General features: G+C 37.5%; 1 protein-coding gene and 1 pseudogene across 9 annotated transcripts in view; one reads left to right on the top strand and one right to left on the bottom strand.

Moving 5' to 3' along the window:
• Nucleotides 1–936: 936 nt before the first annotated feature.
• Nucleotides 937–18,030, bottom strand: LOC141514426 (serine/arginine-rich splicing factor 7 pseudogene; annotated as a pseudogene).
• Nucleotides 17,825–18,969, top strand: part of MGAT1 (alpha-1,3-mannosyl-glycoprotein 2-beta-N-acetylglucosaminyltransferase) — a 36,746-nt gene continuing 35,601 nt past the window's right edge. For 7 of the 9 annotated variants that reach the window (XM_074225255.1, XM_074225254.1, XM_074225256.1 and 4 more), the window contains exon 1: nucleotides 18,112–18,213. The gene's annotated coding sequence lies outside the window, so the exon portion shown is untranslated. Of the gene's footprint in view, nucleotides 18,060–18,111; nucleotides 18,232–18,969 lie in introns of those variants that run through there. The other 2 variants (XM_074225250.1, XM_074225249.1) reach the window with 2 other exon arrangements.

Raw genomic sequence — 18,969 nt, 5'->3', positions numbered from 1 at the left:
TTGGAAGACAGATGTTTCCTCTTTATAACATTGTTTTTTCCCCTCTCAAGAAATTGTATTTTAGTACCATGTGCCCAGTCTTTCTTTTCCCCTTTGAATAGGTCTTCTACTATCCAATCTCCTAAAACTGGTCAGGAGTTCTTCCTTTTTATTCCCCCCACCCCCACCCCATGACCTGTTTTTACTTGTGTGCCTTTTTTTTTAATAGACCTTTGGTTAATATTTTTTAGATTTTTGCAAAGCAATGGGGTTAAGTGGTTTGCCCAAGGCCACACAGGTAATTATTAAGTCTGAGGCTGGATTTGAACTCAGGTACTCCTGATTCCAAGGCCAGTGCTCTCACTGCACCACCTAGCCGCCCTAAGAATATATAATGTCTTTTATTATTATTTTTTTTTTAGGTTTTTGCAAGGCAATGGGGTTTAAAGTGTCTGAGACTGGATTTGAACCCAGGTACTCCTGACTCCAGGGCCAGTGTTCTATCCACTGCACCACCTAGTCGCCCCCCCCCCATGACCTGTTTTTAAAAGAACTTCATTGTCCTTGAAGATCTTGTATGCTATTTGTTGAACCTTTTCACCTTTTGTAGGCCTTGTATAACCTTTAAGGGTTATATAATGCATAGATCTAATCAGGTTATATGATTGGCTCCCTACTCAATAGACTGGAAACTCATCTTGGCATAGTATGATCTAGCTTTTAAATACCTATTTGGTCTCCTAATATTGTGACCTTTGGTGGAGAATCCTCAAAGCCTCTAGGTTCATATGAATTTAAAGTTGACCTTAAAGGATCCATTTCTTTCTTAGCACATTCTTCCCCAACAGTACTGCTGGAATTATCCAATAAAGTTTAAGTGTAACTTGAACTAAGGTAACTCAAAGATGGGAAACTGGGTTGCCCAATCTCACATAGGCATTCAATGTACAATATTGGTACTGGGTATAAAGAAGCCTTTATTTCACTCACTACATAAAATGTGTAAGATACAAAGAATTCACAGGAGCCCACAGATAATCAAAGAAACAAGGTATTTAAATAGCCCATTAGATTCTCTTGAAGGTATATACACTTTGGGGACTACTGAACAAGTATGCCCCATGCATCTTGGAGCTGTACTTTCTAACTCAGAGGACTAGGATACACAGTGGGAAATCTCTTGTGAATCCACCTATGACATGGTTCCAATCCTCCTGCTGCAGGGGTCACTTAGATAGACCTCTTCCTTTTTTTTTCTTTTTAGAGTAGATTTATTTTAATATAATATACAACAATTAAGCTGACAGAATTCAACAGATAAAACCAGTACATTTTAAATAGATTCTATGCCAAATCACCTTGCTCATTCAATATTTAAACCCTTAAACAAAAATGTCTTTAAAATAACTTGTACATATTCAAAAAGTTCTTGGGTATGTCAAAAGTATTCAAAAAATGAACTAATAAACTTACTTAAAATTTATGGCAGATGTCAGTATCAGGTACATTGGAAAATAGTGGCCCTCAAATATTAAGCTTTTTACCAAAACTAAAAATGGTAAGCAAATATTTTCAAATGAAGAGAATGTGTATGCTTTTTGGTGAGAGAATATTCTCATACTATAAACTTAAACTGTGGGGAACATTATTGGATTCTATGAAAAATTTAAATTTGTGAAGTGATCCAAAAGGCAAGTCAAATATTAACAATGTAAATGTATTGTTAGTATATGAACCATGTTTTAGTTTTTCTTATAATCAATAATAAATTTAAGTATTTTGCTCTGGCCTTCCAAAATCTCCCTTTATGGTACGGAGGGATAAAGTTAGTGCAAGATAGGTATGTGGGATGAAAACTGCCTAACCTGGAAAAAGAACCATTTTGCAAAGATGGTTTACATTTATTTTAGTCCTCAAAATACAATTAAGGCTTAAAATATATATACACATTTTTGGCCAACTTAAAAATATTTAGCTTAATACTAAAATGTAATTACTAAAGAACAATTGCAGGCCTGGGCAAATGGTTCCCAGTGGTGATTTTTTTCAACACTCCTAAGTACCACTTCACCTGATGAACACTTCTCTAACAATATTTTGCTTGTCTAAACATTTGCTGCTATAGAATATAACTATCCAGAATTCAGATATATACTTTAAGATATTACTTTTCATGGACTCTTCAGCATTACCCCAAATTTACTTTATGTTCTATAACTGTCACGCCAATTTAGTCTAACAAATCACAGTCCTTTTGGTGACGATAATTTCATGGGGCATTTAACACTGCAGCAATTTTGAATTTAAGATTCTGATACAGCTTTTGACAAGCAATTATGAAAAATTAAGTTCTTTTAACTATATAAAACAACTACTTCCAAATTTATATACTAAGAAAAGATATATATGAAAGATTTCATTAACACCCTAAATGTGACCATTTTTGTGATCTTCTAGCTACATCTAGCTACTCACCCTGAACAAGTCTAACAAGCTCTCTATACTTGACCTATATGTTAACAGTAGTGATCACAAATCACAACTCTAATTAGAAATACACATTTTTATTCTTAATGTGCCAACAAATATCCATATCTTCAGAGAGGGTGTGTGTGTGTGTGTGTGTGTGTGTGTGTTTGTGTGTGTGTGTGTGTGTGTGTGTGTGTGTGTGTAATTAAAACTACTTTGTTCATGTAGGTTTACAGCGCTCTTAAAATATTCTGATCCATTCTGATTATTAGATGATTCAAATATCCTTCTAGGTTACATTTACAACAAACTGACAATCACAAAATCTCTTATAATAAAGTAAACAAAATAACTTTTTTTTTCCTAAAAGGTAAAATTTTTTTCTTTCATTTTAGTCCATTCTTTCAGGACTTGCACTCCTGCGAGGACTTCCAGAAGGTGAGTGGCTTCTCTTTGGAGATGGTGATCTTGACTTTGATTGGCTGCTTTGAGGTCTTGAAAGAGATCTGGATCTAGATTGGGATCTTGAATGGGATGATCTTGATCTTTTTAAAGAACCTGATCGAGATTGGACTGAGACAGATCTAGATCTACGCAGAGATGCAGATCTTGGTCTTCTAGGAGATGCAGATCTTGACCTCCTTCCATGGCTCCTGCTTCGTGAGCGAGAGTATCTCCTTCCTCGGGATCTTGAGTGAGATCTAGATCGAGACCTGCTTCTCCTTCGCCGGCTGTAGCGGTGACAATCATAAGCATAATGACCTTTCTCACCACACTCATAACACCTGTCATTAGGATCAAATGGGCAGCGTGCAGGTGGTCTATCATACCGAGATCTTCGAGGCAGGCCTGTTGACAATTCAACTCTTACACGGGAACCACAGATCACTTTTCCATCTAGTCCTTGGACTGCATCTTCTGCATCTCTTGGATCTTCAAACTCCACAAAGGCAAATCCTGGAGGATTTCTGGCAATCCAAACGGTTCTTAAGGGACCGTAATAACTAAAGGCTCTTTCTAATTCTCCTTTGCCAGCACCAGTTTCCAGGTTGCCAACATATACTTTGGTCTCTCCTCCATATCTCCCATAGCATGACATGATGTCTGGTTTTTTGTACTTACTACACTTTCTAATAATTTAGTCTGGCTGAGGTGCTGCTTGTCTCCACTGGGTTGTTTTAGCAACTACTGGGATTCCTCTTCCTTCTTCAGGGGTCACAATATAGTGGAAATGTTTTTCCTATGAGACTGGTGCCAGAAGAACTCTTAAACTCTTAAACTTTCAACTCAGGATTATCCAGGAGATAATTTCCAAGGCTGAGAAATTCCATTCTGGGGAATTCCAATCTTTGACCTAGAATTCTAAGAAAAGAAAACAGAAAAATCATAAGAAAGCATTCAGTTGAAGGTCTAAAAGATTCCCTTTTAGGCTTTCCATGTGTTTTTCCTACCATTTTTGCTCCTGGGGAAATTCCTCCTACATTGAAGAATTATGCCTAGAAATCCAAGATAAAGAAAACTCAACCCTTTCCACAGCTTGTTTTTTATAGGCTAAGGGGTGGCATGTCTGCAAGAATCAGATCCAACCAGAGGAATAATCTTCTCAATAAGCAGACAAGGTTCATGCTTGCCTCCATGGGGAAAAACTATTCAAAGGTTTAAGGCTGAACTGATTGGATTCCTACAATTAACACCCCACTCCTTAGTCTTTTTTATTTTCTTTATATTTTAGCCAAACTATACTGTTCTTAAACTATTTTCTCCCCCTTTATTTCTATTTATACTATTCTCCATGGCTGGAACAGTCTCTTTTCATTTCCATCAATGAAATCTCTTAGTTACAGTCTAATTTAATGTTAACTCTTTCACCCTCTTCCAATTTCTTATAGCACTTTTCTATTTTGGAAGTCTCCTTTGTATTTATCTCATTCTCCTTTGTAATAGTTATTTGCATTTCCCCCCAACTCCATTAGGTTTCTGAAAGCTACGTAAGATACATGACTGTCAATTTTCATTTTTATAATCCTGAGAATTTACACATAGCAAGTATTTAATCAATGTTTATTGAACTGAATGCAATTACAGTCTAGGCTCCATTTACAGTCTAGGCTCTTAGGTTTTCTGACTGTATAATCTTAAAAGGACATGTGTATAGCCCTTAAAAATTTTTCTCTAGTTAAAATGTGGAATGGGGTACACATATGAGTCAATATATCTATTGTTTCTGTTAAAAAGTTTTTTTTTCTATTACAAGGAAATAGGAATGATGCAGGGAGTTATGGACATAGGAGATGCTGTGATTAGAAACAAATTTTGCAGGGGGAAAAATATTGTCTGTGACTGTCTAGGGGGACCCTGTCGTTCAAAGTACTCCATTGTTAAATGTGAATTCATCAAGATGGGAACAGCCTCAGCTAGTTTCCCCTCCTCCAGTTTCTGGTTTTCACTCTATCTGACCTTGGCCATTGATGGGTCAAGCTTGTGCTAGTATGACAATCATCTTCCACAGGAAATAACATGCTGGAGGTCACATACCTTGAGACAGGAAAGACCAACACGTAGCTTGCCTATGGAAGAACACCTGGATCCAGGTTCTGGATCACTCCCCAAATGCCACCTTGTCCAAACCACTACAGAAGTGCATTTAAGTCAGATTGGAAGAGAAACTGGCTCTTTTGCTCTCTACTTCACCCTTTGCTATTTAACCTGTCCTCAAATGGTTTTACTGACTCTCCAGGAGGAGAAAAGGTTTTAATCAGTAAACTTTGCAGGCTAGTGAAAATAAATCCTACACTTTCAACTTCAGGGATAAAATGTGAGTTCTTTCACTTGTGAAAATCCTCAAATCTTAATTGATGACACCAATCCTCTAGCAACAAGAGGATATCATTAAGGAGAAATCATAAAAGCATCAATAAAAAATTTAAAATAAAACAACGAAGGGTAACTGTGCAGAGCTGACTTGGAAAATTGTAGTAGTTTTAGGGAACTGGTTTCATTCTAATTCTAGAACTAGACCAAATTTTTATTAATGCCAATATTAAAAGCTTCTTTGAGGAATGGAACCTGCTCTCAAAGTCTTGATTTTAGTCAGAATAAATCCTTTCAAGGAAACCATACACTGAAAAAAAAATACTTTGGCTATGGGTCCTTACTTAATTGATCTGTGCATACTAGATGAAATGTTTTATTATTAGGATGCTATATTATTCCTATTCCCTTCCAGAGGTAAGAAATCTAAATACAAGTACTCCAAAGACTTCTGGTATTCATGCTCTCCAGGTAAAGAATAAGAATTAAGAGCAACTTTAAACTGACTTCTTATACCTTTCATTGTTATCAGTTTATAGTTCAACCTCTTCATTTCAGAATTCCAACTTTTGCTAATCTCAATAAAGGGGCGCTTTCTAAAGGTCTAAGCTTCAGTTCTCCAGGGATCATTCTCCTTGCACTCCCTTCTTGGTCTGTTATTTTGTCCTTGAAGATGACTGTGACAACAGGAAGATGCCATGACAGGCACATGAATTTGATTTGAGTGAGGAGGTGCTATGACTTCATTTTCTCCTCCAGGGCCATCTGGGTCCAGTGGTCAGATATGGATAAGGAGGACTGGAGATAGGAGTTACACAAGCTGCTAAATGTCAAGTGTCTGAGGCTGGATTTGAACTCAGGTCCTGATTCCAGGGTTGGATCTCTATCCACTGAGACTCCTAGCCATCCCTAGACTTGGACTATACAATTTCTTCTAGATTTTTTTCATTTGGCAGCTATTTAATCACCCAATGATAACTGAAACAGGTCTAATTTTATAAAATTTACCTCTGTTAATAGGTATATCCAGGGGAAACCTTGATATCAAACTCTAGCTGGTTGTTAGTACTTGGAAGAATGATATCTGATTATTTTTGCATGACTGGAATTGAGTTCTGTGCATATAAAAATAGTAGTAAAAAAGTTAACATATGTGAACTCTGATTCAAGTCTATATTATTTTCTTAAGACTCTACTCTTTTGGTGGGACAGCCTGGTGGCATGAACCCTGGGGGGGGGACACGGACTTTTTTCCTTCTTTGAGAGAAGACACAGAAGGTTCTATTTGTTCTCTTTTGGGGTGAGAGAGAGAGAAGAGACTTGGGGGAAGCAGAAGAGTCAGCTCTTTGTTTTTCCACATGATTTCTAGCTTGTCTTTTTAGAGATTTTGGTGAATTTCCTCGAGTGAGATCAAAGATTCCTACTCCCACCACTGAGCTATTTCTCTCCCAGTAAGAGAACTCACTCACTATACAAAGAGTTTAGCAAATTCTAATCTGTAAAATTGATTTGATTTCAGTTTGTTATCTGCCCAGATAAATGAGATTATTCACAATTCATAGTTTCTGAAGATCTTTTGTAGTGACTTGGCATTTGGTAGGAAGGCATCAAGCCTTAGGATATAAATATAAATATATATAAAGTAATCAAGAAGATGTTTACCATCCCTGGCTATATCTTTAAGAGATAATAACGGGGGCAGCTAGGTGGCGTAGTGCATAGAGCACTGGCCCTGGAGTCAGGAGTACCTGAGTTCAAATCAGGCCTCAGACACTTAATAATTATCTAGCTGTGTGGCCTTGGGCAAGCCACTTAACCCTATTACCTTGCAAAAGACCTTAAAAAAAAAGATAATAACAAAAGATGCAGCTAGGGAAGCTATTTCCCTCAACTGTATAATTCCAGTCTAATACTTCTTTTCTGAGAACTGAGCTGTCATCTTAGTGGCCCCAATCTTCTGGTCTCCATTAGGCAGGAATAACAATAGTTAGCATTCCCCTAGCTCTTTAAGGTTTTTAAAGTCTTTACAAATCTTATCCTCACAAATACCTTTAAAAGTAGTTCCCATTATTATACCTCATTTTGTAGATGAGGAAACTGAAGCAGACATAGGTTAAGTGACTTGCCCAGGAACTCATAGCTAGTATATGAAGTTGGATTTGAACTCAGTTCTTCTTAATTACAGGTCCAATCTATGCACTGCACCTAACATCTTCCTTGGAGAGGAAGGAAATGCCAGAGATACAAATTCAAGTCTCCCTGTGAGCTGGGTACATGGCCAACATACTCACATGTTATCTCATTTGATTCTTACAACAATCCTATGAAATTGATGCCATTTTTATCCTCATTTTACATACCATAGTATCAGAACTTATCAGTAACAACCTGCTTCAAAGAAAAAATTACAATTTAGAGACAGGATTAATGAATTTAATTTTCAGAGCATCCTCTATCATTAAGTAGCAATAGGTTTTGATACCCTTTGGTCTCATGGTACACAACTACTCCCAAGTCATTTAAACTATTATCAATGTGTATTGTAAAGTGTTTACTTAGATCTATAAGAGAATAGTGGTTTATATGAATAAGTCTTTAAAGGGCCACTTTTATTCCATTTTGAAAATTATACTATAAAGTTTAAAATTTTATTTTTTCTTTTAACTGAACTTTATCATCAAAGACAAATATTTCAAAATACACTGCATAAGAAACTTTGTATCTTGTCACATGATTTATAGGAAATATGTACATAAATTTAAGGGACAGTCATCACAAGACAGCATGACATTTTACTGCTACAAGGAAAGTTACTGCTACGGACTCTGGAAAGATTACTGAGGCAGTAATGAGAGAATCATGGGCATAGGGAATATTGAAATTAATTGGAAAACAAATTTTGTAAATCTTTTGTTTGTCCTGTTAAAATCTTCACTCCATCTACCCTGACCTCCAGTCTGACCTTGCCCACGTTCTCATAGGTAAGGCAAGCTAGATTAAACAGAGTTTGAGATCACCCCCAGGCCAGAATCAAATTTCTCCAAAGTAAGATCCCTCCCCAAAAGGCAAAACTCTCCAATGCTAGACTTGGGAAACTTCCAAGACACCTCCTTTTCCCATGTACCCTGAATGTGAATTTTAGGAGACTCCAGCAGATGCTGAGCTCTTTTTCTCTTTCCTTAATCTAGCAGCTGGACTGCCAGAATTAATTAGCAAAGACACAAGATCCTTTAATCTCTCTTTTTAACTTCTCTAACATTATTTTGTGTTGTAACAATTTCTTAATAAATCTCTATTTTCTTTTTTACACCTGTATTCCTGGATCAATTAGTGATTCATCACAAGGAACAACAAACCCTTGCAACAGTAGGATGAGTTTTTACAATCTAGAATAGCCTCTAACCCCTTCTACCTTTTTGGATGCTAGTATGGTTCATTTCAGTTTTTAGAAAACCCAAGTTACATTCTCTATTACCCCGGTGAGAAAATTCACACAAGATTATTTTAGGAAGAATGGCACTCACAACTCTGTGGAATCAAGAAAGGCTTTTGGAAGCCAGTGGCCCTTGAGGTAAGTCTCAAAAGAAATAAAGGATTCTAAGAATAGTGAGGATCAGCTTAGCTGATAGAAGTTTTTATAATTGGTTACTCTGATTGAAATTATGACTTTTCATCTAAAGCAAATTCCCTAAATATGAATAGGAGAAAAACAAATAGATTTAGGGACCATTATTTTGCTCCATATCTTAAAATGAGCTAATTGTTCTAACACTGTTACAACATGATAAAGCATGCAAGGTAAAAGGTAAGTCTCTAAGGCTTTCCATTAATTTCCTATCTTCCTTTGAATCCTTCCCCTCCAAGTCCTGCATTACTTTCCAGGTATGTTCTGGTCAAGACACAGTGTGTTACATTGATGATGTTGGGATATCCTCCTGAAAAATAATGTTGATTTCAATGTTGAGTCTATCATAATGATATAACAATCTGTTCCCCAGATTAGCACCCTGATACTGTTTGTATGGCTTACTGAAGAGAGTATCTTTCTCCCCCAGAAGGCTCTTTTTATCTGTTCATCCTGTTCTCACCAGGAGGACCTTAAACTCACTCAACAATCATTAAGTAGTATATGTGTGTTGAATGATAACAAAGGCAGGTGACAATTAATTTTTGAGATCACACCAGTTTTAAGCAATTCAACTAATCCTATTATAGAGACTTGTCTTCTTTCCTATTATATTTCCCCAGAAATTATATTCCCCAAAGATCCCAATATTTAGCAAGTATCCCTCAAATCAGTCACTGTTAAGATCTAATCTGACCACTAAGTTTTCAAATGACTGGGTAGATAAAGCTATTCACCAGTGTTCAAATTTACACAGTATAATGAAAATTTGATATCACTTTTAATAAGATATTGTAAGACTTCCAAGAGGCAACAACCTTTTCATCAGATTTTTGTTAACATTTTAGAGATAGTGGTGATTTGAATCTATTTGCCAATTTGCCCTAAAAAAAACCTGTCAAATTATTGCCAAATCTTTAAGTTAAAAAAAAAAACTACTCTGCCTCTCTACCCTCCTTAACCTAAACCCAACATACAGCACACAAGCTTGGAAGTTATCAATGTAAATAATTGACTCATTTTCAGTTTTAGTGGTGTAAACAAGTACCCTTTGAAATATCAATTCAGTAGACTCCAAAAAAATTTCTAAGAGATTGAAGTAAAGTCTGTACAAAATATTTAGTTTAACTCCAAACATCTAAAAATATATAAGCATCATATTATTCAATTTATAAATGTAAAGGTAAATCCTCTCCCACTCCTTTCAATTCTGGGACCCCTAGCTGCCTTGGATCCAGTGATGGAATTTTGAAAATCCTAATATAGAAATCATGGCTTGAGGTCTCCATTCAGCACATGGTCCATCTAAGTAACTCCTAAATCCATACAAAGGTGGAAAAATAACAGAAGTAAAGATGTCACTTTACTCAAGATAAGTCACAACAGGAAATTTTTCCTTATGTCAAGCCTAAATCTGTATTTTTGCAACTTTTGCCCATTATTCCCAATTTTGCCTTCAATTAAAAATAAATCTCTTATCTTGCTATCCCAAATCAAATCTTCAAATAATACTTTAGTTTTTAAACCAACATCACTTATCACAGGCATTTAGAATTCTTATTCAGATTCTTTCATAAGTTTAATTAAAAAAACCCTATACTCTCATGCAGAATTTCTCCCTAAGCCTGGGTGGGTTGGGCAGTGGACAAAGCACTGACCTTATAAGGAGGAAGGGAGTTTGAATCTAGTCTCAGACACTTGCCACTTACTAGCTGTGAGACCTTGGGCAAGTTACTTAACCTTGATTGCCTGGAATGCAGGGCCTTTTCCAGTCTTGATTCATATCTAGCCACTGGACCCAGATGACTCTGGAGGAGAAAGTGAGGCTGGTGACTTAGCACAGCACCCCCTCACTCAAATCTAGTTCATGTCTTGTCATGGCATCATCTCCCTGATGTCATGGTCTTCTTTGAGAATGAAGGACAAAAAAAAATCCATCCATTCATCCTTAAGACACACTGCATAAATTGTTTTTACAATACTGCCATTGCCAGAAAAATACAGAAAACTAAGGAAGGCAATAGGAAGGAAAGTTAGGATGGGAGAAAACAGGTTTTCAATTTTTCAGCAAAAACTTCCATCCTTGCTTCCAAGATGCTGCCAAGGACAGTAGATTTCATGTTTGAGTTCAAATTTGGTTTCAGACACATAATTACCTAGCTGTGTGACCTTGGACAAGTCACTTAACCTTGCAAAAACTAAAAAAAAAAAAACCAAGAAGAGACAAGAACAAGTGCTGGAATTCCAAAAGAAATGAGTCAGAAAAAGAATTCCAATTATTTTTAGTTATATCTTTAGTTATTTCTTTACTTGGCAAAGATATTTTAATGCTTGCCATTCTTCAGTCCATTTTATAGATAAGGAAAATGAGGCCAATAAAGTTAACTGACTTGTCAAGGCTCACAAAGTGGTTGAGGTTAGATTTCTTTTTATTTATTTACTTGCTGTGAACAGTCAGGTTAGCCTTGTACATACATATTTTGATAAACATATTTACAGAATAGTATTAGTTATTTTCAGAATGAAGAATTAGAATTAAGGGAAAGAGATACATAAGAAATAATTTTTTATAAAAAGTGTTCCTCAGATTCTGAAGGGTGTGTGTGTGTGTGTGTGTGTGTGTGTGTGTGTATATGTGTATTTTGTTTTGTTTTTTCTTCCTCTGGATGGGGATAAACATAGTCCATAGTTAAAGTTGTCCTGGCTCTCCTGAGGCTAGATTTCAACTCAGGAAGGCAAAAGAGAGAGGGGAAGTCTTGTAGAAATAGTTTACAAGAGAAATGAAGATTAAAAACTGCATCTTACTTATCTAGTATGGAAAGCATACCCAACAGCAATTTCAGTATAGCTTCTCTTCCTCTATCTTGGTACAATTAAATCTGAGGGAGAATACAACACTTGTATCCACATGGACTGGTAAAGGGAGGATGCTAATTGCAGAACAGGGTAGGTATTTCAGTAGGTTTATAGAAGGGGTAGGAAGATCTGGAGTGAAATACTATGGGATTAGGGTTCAGGTGGATGGTAGGTAAGAGAGCAGGCAGTCGTGCTAATGCACTATGGATTGGAGAAATGTAAATGAAAATGATAAAACAATTATACCTATTAGATCGGCTAATAGGACAGAAAAGGAATATGACAAATGTTGGAGGGGATGTAGAGAAAATAAGGCAATAATAATAATAATAATGGAGTTTGTAAAATAATTCAACCATTCTATAGAACAATTTGGAACTGTGCCCAAAGGGTTATAAAACTTTGACCTAGCTACTACTAGGTCTGTATTCCCAAAGAGATGAAAAACAAAAAGGAAAAGGACCTAGATGTATAAGGATATTTTTAGCAGCTTTTTCTGGTGGCAAAGAATTGGAAATTGAGGGGATGTCTAATGGTTGAGGAATGGCTGAAAAAACTGTGTTATGTGATTGTGAGGGAATGCTATTCTGCTATAAGAAATGATGGGCAGGATGTTATCAGGAAAACCTAAGCTTAAGTGAAAGGTAATGTGTACAAAATAGCAGCAATACTGTAGTATGATGAGTGGTGAATGACTTAGTTTTTCCTCAGTAATATCACTGTACTATATCCAAGACAACTGAAGGTTTTATGATGAATATTATCTATCCCCAGAGAAAGAAGTGATGGTGTTTGAATACAAATGGCAATGCATTTTTTACTCTATTTCTCTTTTTTTGGGGGGGGGAGTCTATATTTTCTTTCACAACATGAGTGTTATGGAAATGTTTTGTATGACTACACATTTATAACCTATATCAAATTACTTACTTTCTCAATGTTGGGGGTGGGGTGGGAGGGAAAGAGTTTGGAACTCAAAATTTTAAAAATTGGTTTTGCATGTATGTAACTGGGGGGGGGCGAAATAAAATAATTTTTTTAATTAAAAAAAAGAAAGCAGGCAGTTTGGAAATGGAGAATAAGATTTATGTATTTTCAGTTGGGGGGTTAGAATCACCAGGATGGGAAGAGTATAAGGAGAAGTGTGTTAACTACTTTTTTTTTAGGATTTTGCAAGGCAAATGGGGTTAAGTGGCCTGGATTTGAACCCAGGTACTCCTGACTCCAGGGCTGGTGCTTTATCGCTTTATCCACTGTGCCACCTAGCTGCCCTGAAGTATGTTAACTACTGAGGGATGAGTCTATGCAGAATATCTGTGGTTAGAGGGAAGTTCATTTTGGTTTAGAGTGTTTAATTATTTGATTCAAGTCCTCCCTACATCTGATGGCTGATGATGATGTCTTTTAGGAGACATCTTCAGATGTTACAAAGCTGGGAGGAATGCCAGATTCAGAATCTTTAAAAGGTTCTTGACAGGTTAGAACAGGGGTGGTGAACTTTTTTTTTCCTGCCAAGGCCCATTTGAATATTTATAACACTATTTGAGTGCCATATAAAATTATCAATTTAAAAATTAGCATATTTGGTCAAACATTTAATAAATTCACCCTTAAAAAGCTCCTAGGTTTATTGAATTTTGAGTCCTGCTTATGGTTGCTGTGGCAGTACAACTCCAAATGATTTCCTTGGCCTTATATGACCTGACCCTGGGCTAAAATATGGGGCTGAATCTACTAAGATAAAGGTTAATATGTGTGAAATTTTTTCAAATGTAATGTAATGGATAAATGTAAAAACTTTAAAAAAAAATCATTGTCACAAGTTTAAGATGGGAAGGTGTGGTTAGATAAATTTTCCTTTAAAAAAACATTCTGGATATCTTAGTGCAAGAGCTCAGTGATTCAATTAATATGACATGGCAATTAAGAAAACCAAAATGGGGGCGGCTAGGTGGCGCAGTGGATAAAGCACCGGCCCTGGAGTCAGGAGTACCTGGGTTCAAATCCAGTCTCAGACACTTAATAATTACCTAGCTGTGTTGCTTTGGGCAAGCCACTTAACAAAAAGAAAAACATTAAAAAAAAAAACCAACCAAAATGACCTTGGTATGCAGGAAGAGAGCTTTAACTTCCATGAAGAAGGAAGTGATAAGCTGTGCTCTACCCCACTCACAATCTACTCTACATCTACATTGTGTTTAGTTGTCTAGAGGGAAAATTTGAAGGTATCCCTGAGAAAGCAATCAGAATAATGAAGGGTTTCAAGTTCATACCACATAAGGGTCAGCCGCAGGAAATGGGAATGCTTAGTCTGAAGAAGACTGTAGAAGAGAGAAACAAAGTTATCTAAAAGACTTTGAAGGTTCTCATGTGGAAGGGGAATCCTACTTGCTCAATGTGGTCTCAGGGTAAAGAATTTGGAACAATGGGCAGAAACTGCAAAAAGGGAAATCAAGATCTGTTCAAAACTGGAATGGGCTCCCTCAAAAGTGGGGGATTAGTTCTTAGTGGAAGTCAAGAAAAAGCTGGATGATCACTTGTAGGATGTGCTGTAGTGGGCATTCTTTTTAGTGAAATGGGCTAGACTAAAATGGCTGAAATTCCATGATAGGTCTGAAAATGATTACCTCAAAGGGTGACTATTATAAAAAATTGTTGTAATACAACAATGACAACAATTGATCTCCAGACTCCAGTTTCTTCTCACTTCAATTTATGTTAAATACTTTATGTTGACATAGTAACTGTAAACCAGACTTTCATTTCACAACTTCACTCAAAAGGAGATTTATTTTGCCTAAAAAAAGCAAGAATACAGTGGCACTAGTTTAAGGGGACATGGTCATCCCCACTTCCCCCAACTTTACAGAGAAACATGCCTATTCATTAAGCCAGGATATGATGAAGGATATATGATTCAAGAGCATTTTATGCCTTTCGGTAACTGCCAAGGAGCCAGGATCAGTTAGGTTCTAGGGACAGCTTTGTCTACTTTTGGGAAAGCTAATAATCCCTGACAAGGTTCAGCTAAATGGCTTGATGTCTTAGAGAGCTAGGCCTGGAATCAGAAAGGCTTGAGTTTAAATCTGAATTCAGACACTTATAAACTATACAGTCTGGGGCAAATCACTTAACCTCCGCCTTAATCCACTGGTAAAGGAAATGGCCAAGTACACTTTGTTAAGAAAACCTCATGGACAGTATGGTCCATGAGGTCAAGAAAAGTCGGAATTAATGAATGACTTAACAACAACAATGCCTCACAAATGTGTAAAGAGAAGGGATCTAGGCCTATGGGAAGAGAAAGAAGGGCGAAAATTTCAGAGAATTGCTACTAAATATAATATTAATCATGTCACATTCTCCTCACCTTGTATCCCTCCTTTCCCAGGAACATTTTGCTTTAGATAGCCTGATCTATTTACTGTGCCACACAATAAAATTTAAAGAAAATTTTAAAAGTCTTGTCAATTCCTAATTCCAACTCTTGGCACTCTCCACTTAACTTTCTCTCTCGTTTTTAATCATCAGATTAGCACAAGATCTATATTGTCTGAGACCTATCTACTGATTTTTCTATTCTTAAACAATGTAGGCCAGGCCTGACTCAGGACCTTTGTTTTAGGTTTGGGACTAGAAAGACAGTAGAAAACAAAAAGTTTACTTATTCATATCATGGAAAAAGATATTCAACAAGCACAGAGAACTGATTTCTGCCTTGGTGATCCATCAGTTTCAAGCCCCAGGGAAGGAGTTTCTGATTTATCAATGATTCAAGCCAGTCTCTTGGGTCAATGAAAAAGTCTTTTAAAGAAAAACTAGTTTAGGGGCAGCTAGGTAGTGCAGTGGATAGAGCATTGGCCCTGGAGTCAGGAGTGCCTGAGTTCAAATCTGGCCTCAGACACTTACTAAATTGCCTAGCTGTGTGACCTTGCGCAAGTCCCTTATTCCCACTGCCTTAAATAAAATTTTAAAAACCAAATATTAAAAAAAACCTAGTTTAATATTTATTGAGTGATTGTTTTCATCATTTCAGTCATGTCCTTCTCTTGTGACTATATTTTGGTGTTTTCTTAGCAAAACTACAAGGGTGCTTTGCCATTTCTTTCTCCATCTCATTGTTGAGACAATTAAGTGACTTACTCAGGGTCACAAAGCCAGTGTCAGGTCTTCCTGACCTGACTTCAAGTACAGTGTTCTCTCCACCATACTATCTAGCTGTCTAATGGGTAAGACCTTAGGGAAAATGGCAGGAACTTAGGAGAAACTAGCCCAACCCATATAACAAGTACTCTAGGAGATAATACTTCTAACATATGTGCAATAAGTTTGAAAAGCTATATTAGTGACAGATTCTGAAGGGCTTTAAATGTCAGGAATCTTTATTTTATTTATCAAAGTGGAAGCCTAAAGTTTACTGAGTAGAGGAATTATTACATAGTCAGATATGTACTTTCATATACTATATAAATGTTCACAGCTTTTGACTTGCTCTCACTCATATCCATATATCCAATTAATTGCTAAATCTTCTTGTTTCTACCTTTACAACATGTCTCAAAGACTCCTCTTTTGATAAATCCAGCTACCACTCTAATTCAGGTCCTCAGGACCTTTCAAACATGTTATAATTGCCTATTGGTTTTCCTGCTTCAAATCATTCTCCACTGAGCAGTCAAGGTTCCTGGTAACCTAGAACTAGGTCTGACAACACTACCCTTCCTCTACACTCAATAAACTGCAGTGGCTCCCTATTACTGCTGGAATTAAAACAAAACAAATTAACAAAAAACAACAAATGCTCCCTAACTTGGCTCCTTTCTGTTTTTCTAGTCTTACATGTTACTCCCTTTCATACACTCTATATACCTATGTTGACATAGTTCAAACTACCTTTGGAAGGAGGTTTCAAGTCTCTCTCTCCTTCCCCCAGTATTAATTAGTGTCTTACCCTCTGAGATTTCCTATCTACTATCTACAAAGCTTGTATATTGGTCTTTTCCGTGTGTCAGCAACTTGAACGCAGAGGCAATGTCTTTCCCTTTCTTCGTATCTCCAGTATTTAGCCTTACATAACTATTATAAGAGTATGGGATGAATAATGCTTTTTGATCGACTGTTTTGAAGAGTTCTCTGTTGAATGTATACCCCACCCATGAGGCCAATATTAAAAAAGGAAGTCCCCATATGTACTGGATTATTTCCAGCAGCACTTTTGTAGTAATAAACAACTGGAAAGAAAGTACATATCTGTAGTTTGAGGAGTGGCTAATTGGTATGTAAGTGTAATGGAATACTATTGTGCTGTAAGAAACGATGACAACTGAGTACAGACAAGCATGATAAGCCTTATATGACCTGATACAAACTGAAGCAGAATGAGGAAAATACTACATACTCAGGGAACTGACTTTTAGCCATTTTGTTCAGTCTAAAATTACTTACCTAACTAGGGCCTGTTTCCTCCTTCCGGGGTAGGAGAAATGGCTGGTCTTATCTTTTGATGTAGATTTCCACTTTCAAAGGAAGGGCAGGGCGGGCACCTATGAAAAGGTTTAAGAATCACAAACTCTCACAGGTACTTTTTTTTTTAACATTAGGGTCACCTTTAGGGCAAAAACCAAACTAAGACAAAAGATTTGAGCCATTCATCTAAGATCATATAAAAAAGCCATTCAGATTTTCCTTTACAGTAATTTCTTCATTTGCTAGTATTAACCGCTTATTTTTTTGAAAAAAAAAGAGGCCTACTGAGCAACTCGGGGAAAGAGAGCCGAAATGAAGTTAGAACGGTCTCTAGCAGGCCTCTAATTATAGTAAAAAGAGAAAAACTTACTTAAAAGGGTAAAAAAATGGCTTAAATCACACAGAATAACACCCCGTTCATGCCACTTTTGCAAAGACCCGCGCACACACATTCACAAGCCCCTTATTTGGCCTAACAGTTCCATTCTTCCCCCAACCTCCCTCCGTTTTTTGGGGGGGGGGGCGGGGGTTGCGCGCATGCGTTCCTTTTCAAACTCGGCTGGACTTGCGCAGTTGTTTACGCTCCCGGCCCTTTGCTTTTTCGCTGCCTCCCGTCTTCTCCGCCCCCATTTTCTATAGCGATCTCCCCACCCTCCACTCCCTGCTCCCCACTTCCCCACTTCCCCACTTCCCGCTCCCCATGCCCCACTCCCCATACCCTGAAGGCAGTCAGTCAGCTACCAGCCTGGCGGAGCCTGGACCGAGCGAAACGCGAAGAGGCGGGGCTCCGGGCCGCAGCAGTTGCCCTGGATTCACTTCCGGCAGACCCGGGCGGAAGTGGCGGTGGAGCATGGTGGGAGGGGAGGAAGAAGGCGAGGGCAGGGCCTGGGGGGGGAGGGGTGGCCGGGGGCCAAGGGCCAGGATTGGAGGGGCCAGGACCCGGAGCTCCAGAAGATCCCGAGGGGCCTGGGAGCCTGGCTTGGAGCTAGGGGAGGGGCAGGGACCAGGTAATGATCCGATGTGGGGTAGGTAACAGAGCGTTCTGTACCTGTGCGGTGGTGTTTTGATCACAGAGGGACAAATAGGAGTAAATATATAACTATATGTAAATATTCATTTGAAGAATTTTTAAACTTATCGTAGTGAAAGAGTTATGTCACAAAAGTGACATAGGAAAAGTTAGATATTAAAAAGAAAATGAAAACCGGGGAGGGGAAGTGAAATGAATTGCTAATGTATGTTATAAGAGGAAAGGTGCCACGGATAGTGTCACAGAAAGACTTTTTTAGGCCTAGATTGGCAAGAGTAAGGATTCCCTCACAATCTTAAAGGGAGATGGAAAGCAAAATAAGCTTAGGCTGGAATTATGTTAATATTTAAAAGGAAATTAGAGCACTGTGTCCACAGAAAAATAATTTGACATAAACATCCAATGAAGGGACAGCAGAAAGTATTATCCCATGGGAAGGGGTTGAATTTTGCAAACAGAGATAACCTTTTGTTTCATTAGTCCTGGACTGTTAGATCTGGGAGAGACTTTGAAGGTCATCTAAAGATTTTAGATTTAACTCCTTTGTTCAATGAATGCATCAAGGGACAGAATAGCTTATTTAGTCCAACTTCCTAATTTTATTCATAGGGAAACAACTCCATTACAGGTGACTTGTCCAGAGTCCTGTGACTCTAAAACTCTTAACTTGACTAAACTGCTTAAGAGGAAACAGGCTGTAGATACTGATACAGCCAAGATTTAATCCCAGTTC

This window comes from Macrotis lagotis, chromosome 2, assembly GCF_037893015.1.
Source record: "Macrotis lagotis isolate mMagLag1 chromosome 2, bilby.v1.9.chrom.fasta, whole genome shotgun sequence".
Lineage (NCBI taxonomy): Eukaryota > Metazoa > Chordata > Mammalia > Peramelemorphia > Peramelidae > Macrotis > Macrotis lagotis.
This window is presented reverse-complemented; position numbering and strand designations above follow the sequence as displayed.